General features: G+C 48.5%; 1 long non-coding RNA gene and 3 pseudogenes across 1 annotated transcript in view; 3 read left to right on the forward strand and 1 right to left on the reverse strand.

Moving 5' to 3' along the window:
* Nucleotides 1–14,253, reverse strand: part of LOC108175821 (uncharacterized) — a 193,388-nt gene that overhangs the window by 97,071 nt on the left and 82,064 nt on the right. The gene's annotated exons all lie outside the window — the stretch shown is intronic.
* On the forward strand, nucleotides 1,278–3,068 carry LOC149121282 (leucine-rich repeat-containing protein 37B-like; annotated as a pseudogene).
* On the forward strand, nucleotides 5,347–7,137 carry LOC149121283 (leucine-rich repeat-containing protein 37B-like; annotated as a pseudogene).
* Nucleotides 9,416–11,206, forward strand: LOC149121284 (leucine-rich repeat-containing protein 37B-like; annotated as a pseudogene).

Consider the following 14,253-nt stretch of genomic DNA (forward strand, 5'->3'; position numbering starts at 1 on the left):
TCCATTCCTGTAGACTGTCCAATTCTGAACCTGCTCTGAGTCTCATGCTTTTCTATCCACAGAACACTCGGGTACTTTTAAGTATCTTTCTGTAGATGAGGGTTATTACCACTGATGTCATGACTTCCAAAATGTGACCACTTTCTTCCTTAGACAGCTTGAATTCGGATCTCAGTCAGGGATCTGAGGCATTAGCACAGTGATAACTGTATACCCATCTACACAATGTTGCTCACCTTTCTGACCAGTTTCCTACCAATTTTATTATTCCCTTCGTCTCAAGAGGTGAGAAGGACAAGCATTGTTAATCTCCCTTTACAAGGGTGGGAAAGAACACATTGAGGTGAGGAGCAAGGCCCCTTGGCTTGACCACCTCTGCCCTCACTCCCCTTACATGCCTATCTTTTGCCATGGACACCTGTGATGGCAGCAAGAACACAGGGCCACAGGGAGGGAGGGGGGGAGGAAGCCTGTGCTCCCTCAGCATGAGGCAGGACTGTGGAATGATGTGGCTGAGAAGCAGGGGCAGAGCCACAGAAGGGGCAGCTGGGTGGGGCCATTTGTCCTCCAGCCTTATTCTAAGCCTGGAGTGGTTGGTCATTGGAAACCAATGAAATAATACTGATCATAGTTACTGCTTTTTTAACACTGTGAACTCTTCTGAACGCCCCCTCTCAAAAATACCTTTTTCTCCTTTGTTGTTGCCATTTCATAAGGTTTGAGTTTGGTTTTACTTTTCTCTCTAAAGTCTCAATGATGGCCGGCACGGCTCAGTAGGCTAATCCTCCACCTAGCGGCACTGGCCCACTTGGTTCTAGTCCCGGTCGGGGAGCTGGATTCTTTCCCGGTTGCCCCTCTTCCAGGCCAGCTGTCTGCTGTGGCCAGGGAAGGCAGTGGAGGATGGCCCAAGTGCTTAGGCCCTGCACCCCATGGGAGACCAAGAGAAGCACCTGGCTCCTGCCTTTGGATCAGCGCGGTGCGCAGGCCTCAGCACGCCAGCCGTGGCGGCCACTGGAGGGTGAACCAACGGCAAAAGGAAGACCTTTCTCTCTGTTTCTCTCTCTCTCACTGTCCACTCTGCCCGTCAAAAAATTCTTTTTTAAATTTAAAGTCTCAATGGTACCCCAAATATTAGATTTGACTCCTAATTTAATTGATCAGAGTGTAGGGCTGTGGACTGACATAAAACTGTCCCATCAGTCTTCTGTGCCAAAAAGCAGTCTCTTCTTTTTTTGACAGTTGAAGAAGCATCTATAGGGAACCCAAAGGGGGCATTCATGAAGATATTGCAAGCCTGGAAGAACAACACCAGCAAGCAGCTGACTATTGAGCCAGAGAACTCAGTATCAAAGAGAAACAGCGTGGACTTCCCAGGCCGCATGAGTGAACAGCGGGACCTCAACGATGAAAGTGACATTATTAGTGCACTTATTATTGCCTTATTTCTCAGAGGAAAATCTACAAAATGTAGAATCAACATTATTACCATTCATTACACTGCTTTTTTCAAATGTGCAAGATAGAGAGAAGTCCCTGAGCTATGTGAAAACCCACATAAGGAGGCCCTCTCATCCTTACAGAGATAAGTTGAGAAAGCTCTATTTTCTGGAGAATTTGTTAGATGAAGTAATTCAAGAAAAAAATCGATGAGGTTAAAAAGGAAGAAAAAGCCACACTTATGCAGCCTATCCTGTTAGGTCCTCAATTTAACCCTCAAATCCTCCTAAAGAAATCAGAAACTGCCCCATCACAGAAGAACAGCCTGGCAACCATGCCAAGTGTGGGGTACAGGCTGCAGAGAGTGAAAAAAGTCACCAAGGGGCCAAAGGGCTTACGGGAAAGGCACCTCCAGATGAGGAAGAGCCTCGGGAGGAGACAGGGCACCTGGCCCTTTGCGGAGAGCATTGGGGGAAGAAGGCTTGGGAGAGCAGGCTCCAGGGAGCTGAAGGAGCTTCAAGTGGCTCAGAGGCCCAGGCAGGTGGCCGGAAACTCCTTGCACACGGAGCCCTTGCTCACAAAGGAACGTGAGGCTGCAGCCTCCTCTTTCCTGAAGAAACACATCCTGGGCAGGCCTTCTACCTCCCCTGCAAAATCTCTCTCTGAGATCAACAACAAAGGAAGACTTAACCTACACCATTTTTGTCTTAGAAGATGCCAATGCTAGAGCCAAAAATAAGGCGGCAGGGAAACCAATCTCGCATTCCAGACAGAATTACCGCTTTCATAAAACTCGCTCTCTCTCACCTGGTCCTCCGAACCCCCAAGGCCAAACTGAGTCAGAAGTTCAGAAGGAAAAATTCCCTCAACAGGCTGATGGCTGGGAAGAGGCCTCCGTTCCCTGCACTGCGGAGTCTCATAAACTCCCCATCCGGAGAGGCTTTCTCATCCCCCGGAGGCCTGCATTCTCAGGGGAGTCCTCCTCTGAGAGAATTGGCACTTTCAGAACCTTCTATAGAAGACACGGGAGGAAAACCATTCCAGAGGGCGTGTTTTCGAAGAAAATATTTTGACAGAAAACACCACTGTGCATGAAGAAACGCTCCCTGGCGACAAAATGCACATAGATCCTTCAGCTACAGATTCTGCTGGGACCGAGTTCAACGTAATGCCAACTGTGGACCAAACCAAGGAAACACAGTGGGAATACCCCAGCGAGGGCACTGAAGCCCCCACCATGCCCGCAGGCTTCACCTACCCCGTGATGCTGTCCCAGGGAGAACAGTTTGAAATTCAGCTGAATCAGCAGCTATGGTCCCTCATCCCCAACACGGACATGAAAAAGCTCATTTCTCACGTCATCCGCACTCTGAAAATGGACTGCTCTGAGGCCCAGGCACAACTGCCCTGTGCCAAGCTCATCTCCAAAACAGGCATCCTGATGAAGCTCCTCAGTGAGCAGCAGGAAGAAAAGATAGCCAAGAAAGAATGGGACACAGAGCAGTGGAGGACTGAGACCTATATCAATGAGAGTACAGAAGCCCCGAGTGGACAGAAAGAGCAGGAGTCGAGTAAGGTGAGGACAGGAGACCTGCACTTTCCCATCACTTAGGAGACCCCACATGGGAAGACCAGGGGCTCCCAGTTAAGATCCCTTGGCTCTCTGAGCCCTGGTCTTCCCACTCCTTGAATGTCCCACCTGAATCGCCTGACTCGCTCACACCCATGGCAGACCCTGGCGGCTTTGATTACCTGGGGTCTTCTGCTCCCTTCCAGGTGCTGGCACACCACACCCACTTCCATGCCTACTCCTTCTCTGGGCACCTCTCCCTCCTTCCTCTAGTCTCATATTCAAGAGCAACAATTGGCCACCAGGCACCTACCCAGATGTCCTGGCCGCACACCTCAAGAACGCCTTTGCTGGCACCTTGGCTCACCTGTTTGACCCACCCAAGGAACCCCTTTACAGGTAACTTAGTTCTTTGTTTCTATTCATAGGATCTTACCTAGCCATATGGCCTGCTGCCTCTGCCAATTTAAACATACTATCAAGAGTGTCTGCATGACCATCAAGCCTGGCAAATACGACACATTGGCGTGAGTCGGAACTACCTGATGATCTTTTTTTTTAATTTTTATTTGTTTTAAATTTCTTACTTTAAAATTTTAGGGACAAGTTTAAAGTAACAATGTGATTAACTGCTATATTTTTATTCATCCATTCAGATTTCAACTCCCTAAATTGCTAAACTGCTCCCTTGCTAAAAGTCAGGTTCCCAATTACCACTATGTAATTTAATAATGTAACTTACATATGCACAAAGGATCATGAAAAAGAGATGGAAGGGGAAGGAAGTAATGTTGGGAACCACACACGTGGTGTTCTGTGCTCTTGGGTGCTTTGCTTTCCAATGATAACTCATTTGCACACAGTCTATAAACTGGTTTTCTATGTGTTGGGCCTCAAGGGCCCTCTGTCTTATAGAACAGGTCTACACTGCTCACTGCGGTTGTTTGTTTTTGCACTTGTAGAAAAGAGTACAAGTGATGCTGTTTTATTGGGAGCCTGGGAGTTTCTGGTCCCACAACCAGAAATGGCTGCCTGGCTCCTCTGATGCAGTCGGAAGGCTCCTCCATTCCTGTAGACTGTCCAATTCTGAACCTGCTCTGAGTCTCATGCTTTTCTATCCACAGAACACTCGGGTACTTTTAAGTATCTTTCTGTAGATGAGGGTTATTACCACTGATGTCATGACTTCCAAAATGTGACCACTTTCTTCCTTAGACAGCTTGAATTCGGATCTCAGTCAGGGATCTGAGGCATTAGCACAGTGATAACTGTATACCCATCTACACAATGTTGCTCACCTTTCTGACCAGTTTCCTACCAATTTTATTATTCCCTTCGTCTCAAGAGGTGAGAAGGACAAGCATTGTTAATCTCCCTTTACAAGGGTGGGAAAGAACACATTGAGGTGAGGAGCAAGGCCCCTTGGCTTGACCACCTCTGCCCTCACTCCCCTTACATGCCTATCTTTTGCCATGGACACCTGTGATGGCAGCAAGAACACAGGGCCACAGGGAGGGAGGGGGGGAGGAAGCCTGTGCTCCCTCAGCATGAGGCAGGACTGTGGAATGATGTGGCTGAGAAGCAGGGGCAGAGCCACAGAAGGGGCAGCTGGGTGGGGCCATTTGTCCTCCAGCCTTATTCTAAGCCTGGAGTGGTTGGTCATTGGAAACCAATGAAATAATACTGATCATAGTTACTGCTTTTTTAACACTGTGAACTCTTCTGAACGCCCCCTCTCAAAAATACCTTTTTCTCCTTTGTTGTTGCCATTTCATAAGGTTTGAGTTTGGTTTTACTTTTCTCTCTAAAGTCTCAATGATGGCCGGCACGGCTCAGTAGGCTAATCCTCCACCTAGCGGCACTGGCCCACTTGGTTCTAGTCCCGGTCGGGGAGCTGGATTCTTTCCCGGTTGCCCCTCTTCCAGGCCAGCTGTCTGCTGTGGCCAGGGAAGGCAGTGGAGGATGGCCCAAGTGCTTAGGCCCTGCACCCCATGGGAGACCAAGAGAAGCACCTGGCTCCTGCCTTTGGATCAGCGCGGTGCGCAGGCCACAGCACGCCAGCCGTGGCGGCCACTGGAGGGTGAACCAACGGCAAAAGGAAGACCTTTCTCTCTGTTTCTCTCTCTCTCACTGTCCACTCTGCCCGTCAAAAAATTCTTTTTTAAATTTAAAGTCTCAATGGTACCCCAAATATTAGATTTGACTCCTAATTTAATTGATCAGAGTGTAGGGCTGTGGACTGACATAAAACTGTCCCATCAGTCTTCTGTGCCAAAAAGCAGTCTCTTCTTTTTTTGACAGTTGAAGAAGCATCTATAGGGAACCCAAAGGGGGCATTCATGAAGATATTGCAAGCCTGGAAGAACAACACCAGCAAGCAGCTGACTATTGAGCCAGAGAACTCAGTATCAAAGAGAAACAGCGTGGACTTCCCAGGCCGCATGAGTGAACAGCGGGACCTCAACGATGAAAGTGACATTATTAGTGCACTTATTATTGCCTTATTTCTCAGAGGAAAATCTACAAAATGTAGAATCAACATTATTACCATTCATTACACTGCTTTTTTCAAATGTGCAAGATAGAGAGAAGTCCCTGAGCTATGTGAAAACCCACATAAGGAGGCCCTCTCATCCTTACAGAGATAAGTTGAGAAAGCTCTATTTTCTGGAGAATTTGTTAGATGAAGTAATTCAAGAAAAAAATCGATGAGGTTAAAAAGGAAGAAAAAGCCACACTTATGCAGCCTATCCTGTTAGGTCCTCAATTTAACCCTCAAATCCTCCTAAAGAAATCAGAAACTGCCCCATCACAGAAGAACAGCCTGGCAACCATGCCAAGTGTGGGGTACAGGCTGCAGAGAGTGAAAAAAGTCACCAAGGGGCCAAAGGGCTTACGGGAAAGGCACCTCCAGATGAGGAAGAGCCTCGGGAGGAGACAGGGCACCTGGCCCTTTGCGGAGAGCATTGGGGGAAGAAGGCTTGGGAGAGCAGGCTCCAGGGAGCTGAAGGAGCTTCAAGTGGCTCAGAGGCCCAGGCAGGTGGCCGGAAACTCCTTGCACACGGAGCCCTTGCTCACAAAGGAACGTGAGGCTGCAGCCTCCTCTTTCCTGAAGAAACACATCCTGGGCAGGCCTTCTACCTCCCCTGCAAAATCTCTCTCTGAGATCAACAACAAAGGAAGACTTAACCTACACCATTTTTGTCTTAGAAGATGCCAATGCTAGAGCCAAAAATAAGGCGGCAGGGAAACCAATCTCGCATTCCAGACAGAATTACCGCTTTCATAAAACTCGCTCTCTCTCACCTGGTCCTCCGAACCCCCAAGGCCAAACTGAGTCAGAAGTTCAGAAGGAAAAATTCCCTCAACAGGCTGATGGCTGGGAAGAGGCCTCCGTTCCCTGCACTGCGGAGTCTCATAAACTCCCCATCCGGAGAGGCTTTCTCATCCCCCGGAGGCCTGCATTCTCAGGGGAGTCCTCCTCTGAGAGAATTGGCACTTTCAGAACCTTCTATAGAAGACACGGGAGGAAAACCATTCCAGAGGGCGTGTTTTCGAAGAAAATATTTTGACAGAAAACACCACTGTGCATGAAGAAACGCTCCCTGGCGACAAAATGCACATAGATCCTTCAGCTACAGATTCTGCTGGGACCGAGTTCAACGTAATGCCAACTGTGGACCAAACCAAGGAAACACAGTGGGAATACCCCAGCGAGGGCACTGAAGCCCCCACCATGCCCGCAGGCTTCACCTACCCCGTGATGCTGTCCCAGGGAGAACAGTTTGAAATTCAGCTGAATCAGCAGCTATGGTCCCTCATCCCCAACACGGACATGAAAAAGCTCATTTCTCACGTCATCCGCACTCTGAAAATGGACTGCTCTGAGGCCCAGGCACAACTGCCCTGTGCCAAGCTCATCTCCAAAACAGGCATCCTGATGAAGCTCCTCAGTGAGCAGCAGGAAGAAAAGATAGCCAAGAAAGAATGGGACACAGAGCAGTGGAGGACTGAGACCTATATCAATGAGAGTACAGAAGCCCCGAGTGGACAGAAAGAGCAGGAGTCGAGTAAGGTGAGGACAGGAGACCTGCACTTTCCCATCACTTAGGAGACCCCACATGGGAAGACCAGGGGCTCCCAGTTAAGATCCCTTGGCTCTCTGAGCCCTGGTCTTCCCACTCCTTGAATGTCCCACCTGAATCGCCTGACTCGCTCACACCCATGGCAGACCCTGGCGGCTTTGATTACCTGGGGTCTTCTGCTCCCTTCCAGGTGCTGGCACACCACACCCACTTCCATGCCTACTCCTTCTCTGGGCACCTCTCCCTCCTTCCTCTAGTCTCATATTCAAGAGCAACAATTGGCCACCAGGCACCTACCCAGATGTCCTGGCCGCACACCTCAAGAACGCCTTTGCTGGCACCTTGGCTCACCTGTTTGACCCACCCAAGGAACCCCTTTACAGGTAACTTAGTTCTTTGTTTCTATTCATAGGATCTTACCTAGCCATATGGCCTGCTGCCTCTGCCAATTTAAACATACTATCAAGAGTGTCTGCATGACCATCAAGCCTGGCAAATACGACACATTGGCGTGAGTCGGAACTACCTGATGATCTTTTTTTTTAATTTTTATTTGTTTTAAATTTCTTACTTTAAAATTTTAGGGACAAGTTTAAAGTAACAATGTGATTAACTGCTATATTTTTATTCATCCATTCAGATTTCAACTCCCTAAATTGCTAAACTGCTCCCTTGCTAAAAGTCAGGTTCCCAATTACCACTATGTAATTTAATAATGTAACTTACATATGCACAAAGGATCATGAAAAAGAGATGGAAGGGGAAGGAAGTAATGTTGGGAACCACACACGTGGTGTTCTGTGCTCTTGGGTGCTTTGCTTTCCAATGATAACTCATTTGCACACAGTCTATAAACTGGTTTTCTATGTGTTGGGCCTCAAGGGCCCTCTGTCTTATAGAACAGGTCTACACTGCTCACTGCGGTTGTTTGTTTTTGCACTTGTAGAAAAGAGTACAAGTGATGCTGTCTTATTGGGAGCCTGGGAGTTTCTGGTCCCACAACCAGAAATGGCTGCCTGGCTCCTCTGATGCAGTCGGAAGGCTCCTCCATTCCTGTAGACTGTCCAATTCTGAACCTGCTCTGAGTCTCATGCTTTTCTATCCACAGAACACTCGGGTACTTTTAAGTATCTTTCTGTAGATGAGGGTTATTACCACTGATGTCATGACTTCCAAAATGTGACCACTTTCTTCCTTAGACAGCTTGAATTCGGATCTCAGTCAGGGATCTGAGGCATTAGCACAGTGATAACTGTATACCCATCTACACAATGTTGCTCACCTTTCTGACCAGTTTCCTACCAATTTTATTATTCCCTTCGTCTCAAGAGGTGAGAAGGACAAGCATTGTTAATCTCCCTTTACAAGGGTGGGAAAGAACACATTGAGGTGAGGAGCAAGGCCCCTTGGCTTGACCACCTCTGCCCTCACTCCCCTTACATGCCTATCTTTTGCCATGGACACCTGTGATGGCAGCAAGAACACAGGGCCACAGGGAGGGAGGGGGGGAGGAAGCCTGTGCTCCCTCAGCATGAGGCAGGACTGTGGAATGATGTGGCTGAGAAGCAGGGGCAGAGCCACAGAAGGGGCAGCTGGGTGGGGCCATTTGTCCTCCAGCCTTATTCTAAGCCTGGAGTGGTTGGTCATTGGAAACCAATGAAATAATACTGATCATAGTTACTGCTTTTTTAACACTGTGAACTCTTCTGAACGCCCCCTCTCAAAAATACCTTTTTCTCCTTTGTTGTTGCCATTTCATAAGGTTTGAGTTTGGTTTTACTTTTCTCTCTAAAGTCTCAATGATGGCCGGCACGGCTCAGTAGGCTAATCCTCCACCTAGCGGCACTGGCCCACTTGGTTCTAGTCCCGGTCGGGGAGCTGGATTCTTTCCCGGTTGCCCCTCTTCCAGGCCAGCTGTCTGCTGTGGCCAGGGAAGGCAGTGGAGGATGGCCCAAGTGCTTAGGCCCTGCACCCCATGGGAGACCAAGAGAAGCACCTGGCTCCTGCCTTTGGATCAGCGCGGTGCGCAGGCCTCAGCACGCCAGCCGTGGCGGCCACTGGAGGGTGAACCAACGGCAAAAGGAAGACCTTTCTCTCTGTTTCTCTCTCTCTCACTGTCCACTCTGCCCGTCAAAAAATTCTTTTTTAAATTTAAAGTCTCAATGGTACCCCAAATATTAGATTTGACTCCTAATTTAATTGATCAGAGTGTAGGGCTGTGGACTGACATAAAACTGTCCCATCAGTCTTCTGTGCCAAAAAGCAGTCTCTTCTTTTTTTGACAGTTGAAGAAGCATCTATAGGGAACCCAAAGGGGGCATTCATGAAGATATTGCAAGCCTGGAAGAACAACACCAGCAAGCAGCTGACTATTGAGCCAGAGAACTCAGTATCAAAGAGAAACAGCGTGGACTTCCCAGGCCGCATGAGTGAACAGCGGGACCTCAACGATGAAAGTGACATTATTAGTGCACTTATTATTGCCTTATTTCTCAGAGGAAAATCTACAAAATGTAGAATCAACATTATTACCATTCATTACACTGCTTTTTTCAAATGTGCAAGATAGAGAGAAGTCCCTGAGCTATGTGAAAACCCACATAAGGAGGCCCTCTCATCCTTACAGAAATAAGTTGAGAAAGCTCTATTTTCTGGAGAATTTGTTAGATGAAGTAATTCAAGAAAAAAATCGATGAGGTTAAAAAGGAAGAAAAAGCCACACTTATGCAGCCTATCCTGTTAGGTCCTCAATTTAACCCTCAAATCCTCCTAAAGAAATCAGAAACTGCCCCATCACAGAAGAACAGCCTGGCAACCATGCCAAGTGTGGGGTACAGGCTGCAGAGAGTGAAAAAAGTCACCAAGGGGCCAAAGGGCTTACGGGAAAGGCACCTCCAGATGAGGAAGAGCCTCGGGAGGAGACAGGGCACCTGGCCCTTTGCGGAGAGCATTGGGGGAAGAAGGCTTGGGAGAGCAGGCTCCAGGGAGCTGAAGGAGCTTCAAGTGGCTCAGAGGCCCAGGCAGGTGGCCGGAAACTCCTTGCACACGGAGCCCTTGCTCACAAAGGAACGTGAGGCTGCAGCCTCCTCTTTCCTGAAGAAACACATCCTGGGCAGGCCTTCTACCTCCCCTGCAAAATCTCTCTCTGAGATCAACAACAAAGGAAGACTTAACCTACACCATTTTTGTCTTAGAAGATGCCAATGCTAGAGCCAAAAATAAGGCGGCAGGGAAACCAATCTCGCATTCCAGACAGAATTACCGCTTTCATAAAACTCGCTCTCTCTCACCTGGTCCTCCGAACCCCCAAGGCCAAACTGAGTCAGAAGTTCAGAAGGAAAAATTCCCTCAACAGGCTGATGGCTGGGAAGAGGCCTCCGTTCCCTGCACTGCGGAGTCTCATAAACTCCCCATCCGGAGAGGCTTTCTCATCCCCCGGAGGCCTGCATTCTCAGGGGAGTCCTCCTCTGAGAGAATTGGCACTTTCAGAACCTTCTATAGAAGACACGGGAGGAAAACCATTCCAGAGGGCGTGTTTTCGAAGAAAATATTTTGACAGAAAACACCACTGTGCATGAAGAAACGCTCCCTGGCGACAAAATGCACATAGATCCTTCAGCTACAGATTCTGCTGGGACCGAGTTCAACGTAATGCCAACTGTGGACCAAACCAAGGAAACACAGTGGGAATACCCCAGCGAGGGCACTGAAGCCCCCACCATGCCCGCAGGCTTCACCTACCCCGTGATGCTGTCCCAGGGAGAACAGTTTGAAATTCAGCTGAATCAGCAGCTATGGTCCCTCATCCCCAACACGGACATGAAAAAGCTCATTTCTCACGTCATCCGCACTCTGAAAATGGACTGCTCTGAGGCCCAGGCACAACTGCCCTGTGCCAAGCTCATCTCCAAAACAGGCATCCTGATGAAGCTCCTCAGTGAGCAGCAGGAAGAAAAGATAGCCAAGAAAGAATGGGACACAGAGCAGTGGAGGACTGAGACCTATATCAATGAGAGTACAGAAGCCCCGAGTGGACAGAAAGAGCAGGAGTCGAGTAAGGTGAGGACAGGAGACCTGCACTTTCCCATCACTTAGGAGACCCCACATGGGAAGACCAGGGGCTCCCAGTTAAGATCCCTTGGCTCTCTGAGCCCTGGTCTTCCCACTCCTTGAATGTCCCACCTGAATCGCCTGACTCGCTCACACCCATGGCAGACCCTGGCGGCTTTGATTACCTGGGGTCTTCTGCTCCCTTCCAGGTGCTGGCACACCACACCCACTTCCATGCCTACTCCTTCTCTGGGCACCTCTCCCTCCTTCCTCTAGTCTCATATTCAAGAGCAACAATTGGCCACCAGGCACCTACCCAGATGTCCTGGCCGCACACCTCAAGAACGCCTTTGCTGGCACCTTGGCTCACCTGTTTGACCCACCCAAGGAACCCCTTTACAGGTAACTTAGTTCTTTGTTTCTATTCATAGGATCTTACCTAGCCATATGGCCTGCTGCCTCTGCCAATTTAAACATACTATCAAGAGTGTCTGCATGACCATCAAGCCTGGCAAATACGACACATTGGCGTGAGTCGGAACTACCTGATGATCTTTTTTTTTAATTTTTATTTGTTTTAAATTTCTTACTTTAAAATTTTAGGGACAAGTTTAAAGTAACAATGTGATTAACTGCTATATTTTTATTCATCCATTCAGATTTCAACTCCCTAAATTGCTAAACTGCTCCCTTGCTAAAAGTCAGGTTCCCAATTACCACTATGTAATTTAATAATGTAACTTACATATGCACAAAGGATCATGAAAAAGAGATGGAAGGGGAAGGAAGTAATGTTGGGAACCACACACGTGGTGTTCTGTGCTCTTGGGTGCTTTGCTTTCCAATGATAACTCATTTGCACACAGTCTATAAACTGGTTTTCTATGTGTTGGGCCTCAAGGGCCCTCTGTCTTATAGAACAGGTCTACACTGCTCACTGCGGTTGTTTGTTTTTGCACTTGTAGAAAAGAGTACAAGTGATGCTGTCTTATTGGGAGCCTGGGAGTTTCTGGTCCCACAACCAGAAATGGCTGCCTGGCTCCTCTGATGCAGTCGGAAGGCTCCTCCATTCCTGTAGACTGTCCAATTCTGAACCTGCTCTGAGTCTCATGCTTTTCTATCCACAGAACACTCGGGTACTTTTAAGTATCTTTCTGTAGATGAGGGTTATTACCACTGATGTCATGACTTCCAAAATGTGACCACTTTCTTCCTTAGACAGCTTGAATTCGGATCTCAGTCAGGGATCTGAGGCATTAGCACAGTGATAACTGTATACCCATCTACACAATGTTGCTCACCTTTCTGACCAGTTTCCTACCAATTTTATTATTCCCTTCATCTCAAGAGGTGAGAAGGACAAGCATTGTTAATCTCCCTTTACAAGGGTGGGAAAGAACACATTGAGGTGAGGAGCAAGGCCCCTTGGCTTGACCACCTCTGCCCTCACTCCCCTTACATGCCTATCTTTTGCCATGGACACCTGTGATGGCAGCAAGAACACAGGGCCACAGGGAGGGAGGGGGGGAGGAAGCCTGTGCTCCCTCAGCATGAGGCAGGACTGTGGAATGATGTGGCTGAGAAGCAGGGGCAGAGCCACAGAAGGGGCAGCTGGGTGGGGCCATTTGTCCTCCAGCCTTATTCTAAGCCTGGAGTGGTTGGTCATTGGAAACCAATGAAATAATACTGATCATAGTTACTGCTTTTTTAACACTGTGAACTCTTCTGAACGCCCCCTCTCAAAAATACCTTTTTCTCCTTTGTTGTTGCCATTTCATAAGGTTTGAGTTTGGTTTTACTTTTCTCTCTAAAGTCTCAATGATGGCCGGCACAGCTCAGTAGGCTAATCCTCCACCTAGCGGCACTGGCCCACTTGGTTCTAGTCCCGGTCGGGGAGCTGGATTCTTTCCCGGTTGCCCCTCTTCCAGGCCAGCTGTCTGCTGTGGCCAGGGAAGGCAGTGGAGGATGGCCCAAGTGCTTAGGCCCTGCACCCCATGGGAGACCAAGAGAAGCACCTGGCTCCTGCCTTTGGATCAGCGCGGTGCGCAGGCCACAGCACGCCAGCCGTGGCGGCCACTGGAGGGTGAACCAACGGCAAAAGGAAGACCTTTCTCTCTGTTTCTCTCTCTCTCACTGTCCACTCTGCCCGTCAAAAAATTCTTTTTTAAATTTAAAGTCTCAATGGTACCCCAAATATTAGATTTGACTCCTAATTTAATTGATCAGAGTGTAGGGCTGTGGACTGACATAAAACTGTCCCATCAGTCTTCTGTGCCAAAAAGCAGTCTCTTCTTTTTTTGACAGTTGAAGAAGCATCTATAGGGAACCCAAAGGGGGCATTCATGAAGATATTGCAAGCCTGGAAGAACAACACCAGCAAGCAGCTGACTATTGAGCCAGAGAACCCATTATGTACAGACCCCCGTGGAGGCTGGACCTTCTCCAATCCATCAGGAAGCCCAAGCTCACGCCTCAGTGTTCCCTACGGAGTATGAGCCTTTGAAAGACCAGGAGGCAGACACAGCTCAGCAGCCAAAGCCCCCGGAAGAGGATGAGCACTCCCCAGTTCCAGGGGTCCCAGCTCAGCCTGAAGAACTGAAGGAACCTTCACCAAGCCAGCAGGGGATTTCCGTTCCACCTCTAGAGTGCCCCATAAGTGCTTACCAATTACCACTCCAACAGGGAAACACAAACCAGCCTTCAGTAATCTTCCCAGAGATGAGTGATGCTATCCCAATGAATATGACATTATTTTCACCTCTTATTCCGGAAGAAATACTTAGAACTCAGCATTTAAGGTTGTCTAAAACCAAACCAAAACATGTGGATATTGACCTTATCAGAACCCTAAAGCTCACTCCAGAAGTTTATCCTTACTGGAGTCAGCAGGAAGGACCTGCCCAGCCTACAGTTCCCACCGAGTGAGTTGAATTTTCTCCAACCCAGCTTGAGCCTCCTCTTGCCAAGCCTCCGGCACTGCCTGAAAAGATGGAACTTTCTCAAGCTGAGCCTCCAGAGCCCCTCAAGAATGCAGAACAAGCTCCAGTACAAAATGTAGCCCCAGCCAAGCCACAAGACTTCCCTAACACTCAATCATCTGTAACCCAGCAG

Source organism: Oryctolagus cuniculus, chromosome 17 (assembly GCF_051225735.1).
Source record: "Oryctolagus cuniculus isolate XC-2025 breed Fujian yellow rabbit chromosome 17, ASM5122573v1, whole genome shotgun sequence".
Lineage (NCBI taxonomy): Eukaryota > Metazoa > Chordata > Mammalia > Lagomorpha > Leporidae > Oryctolagus > Oryctolagus cuniculus.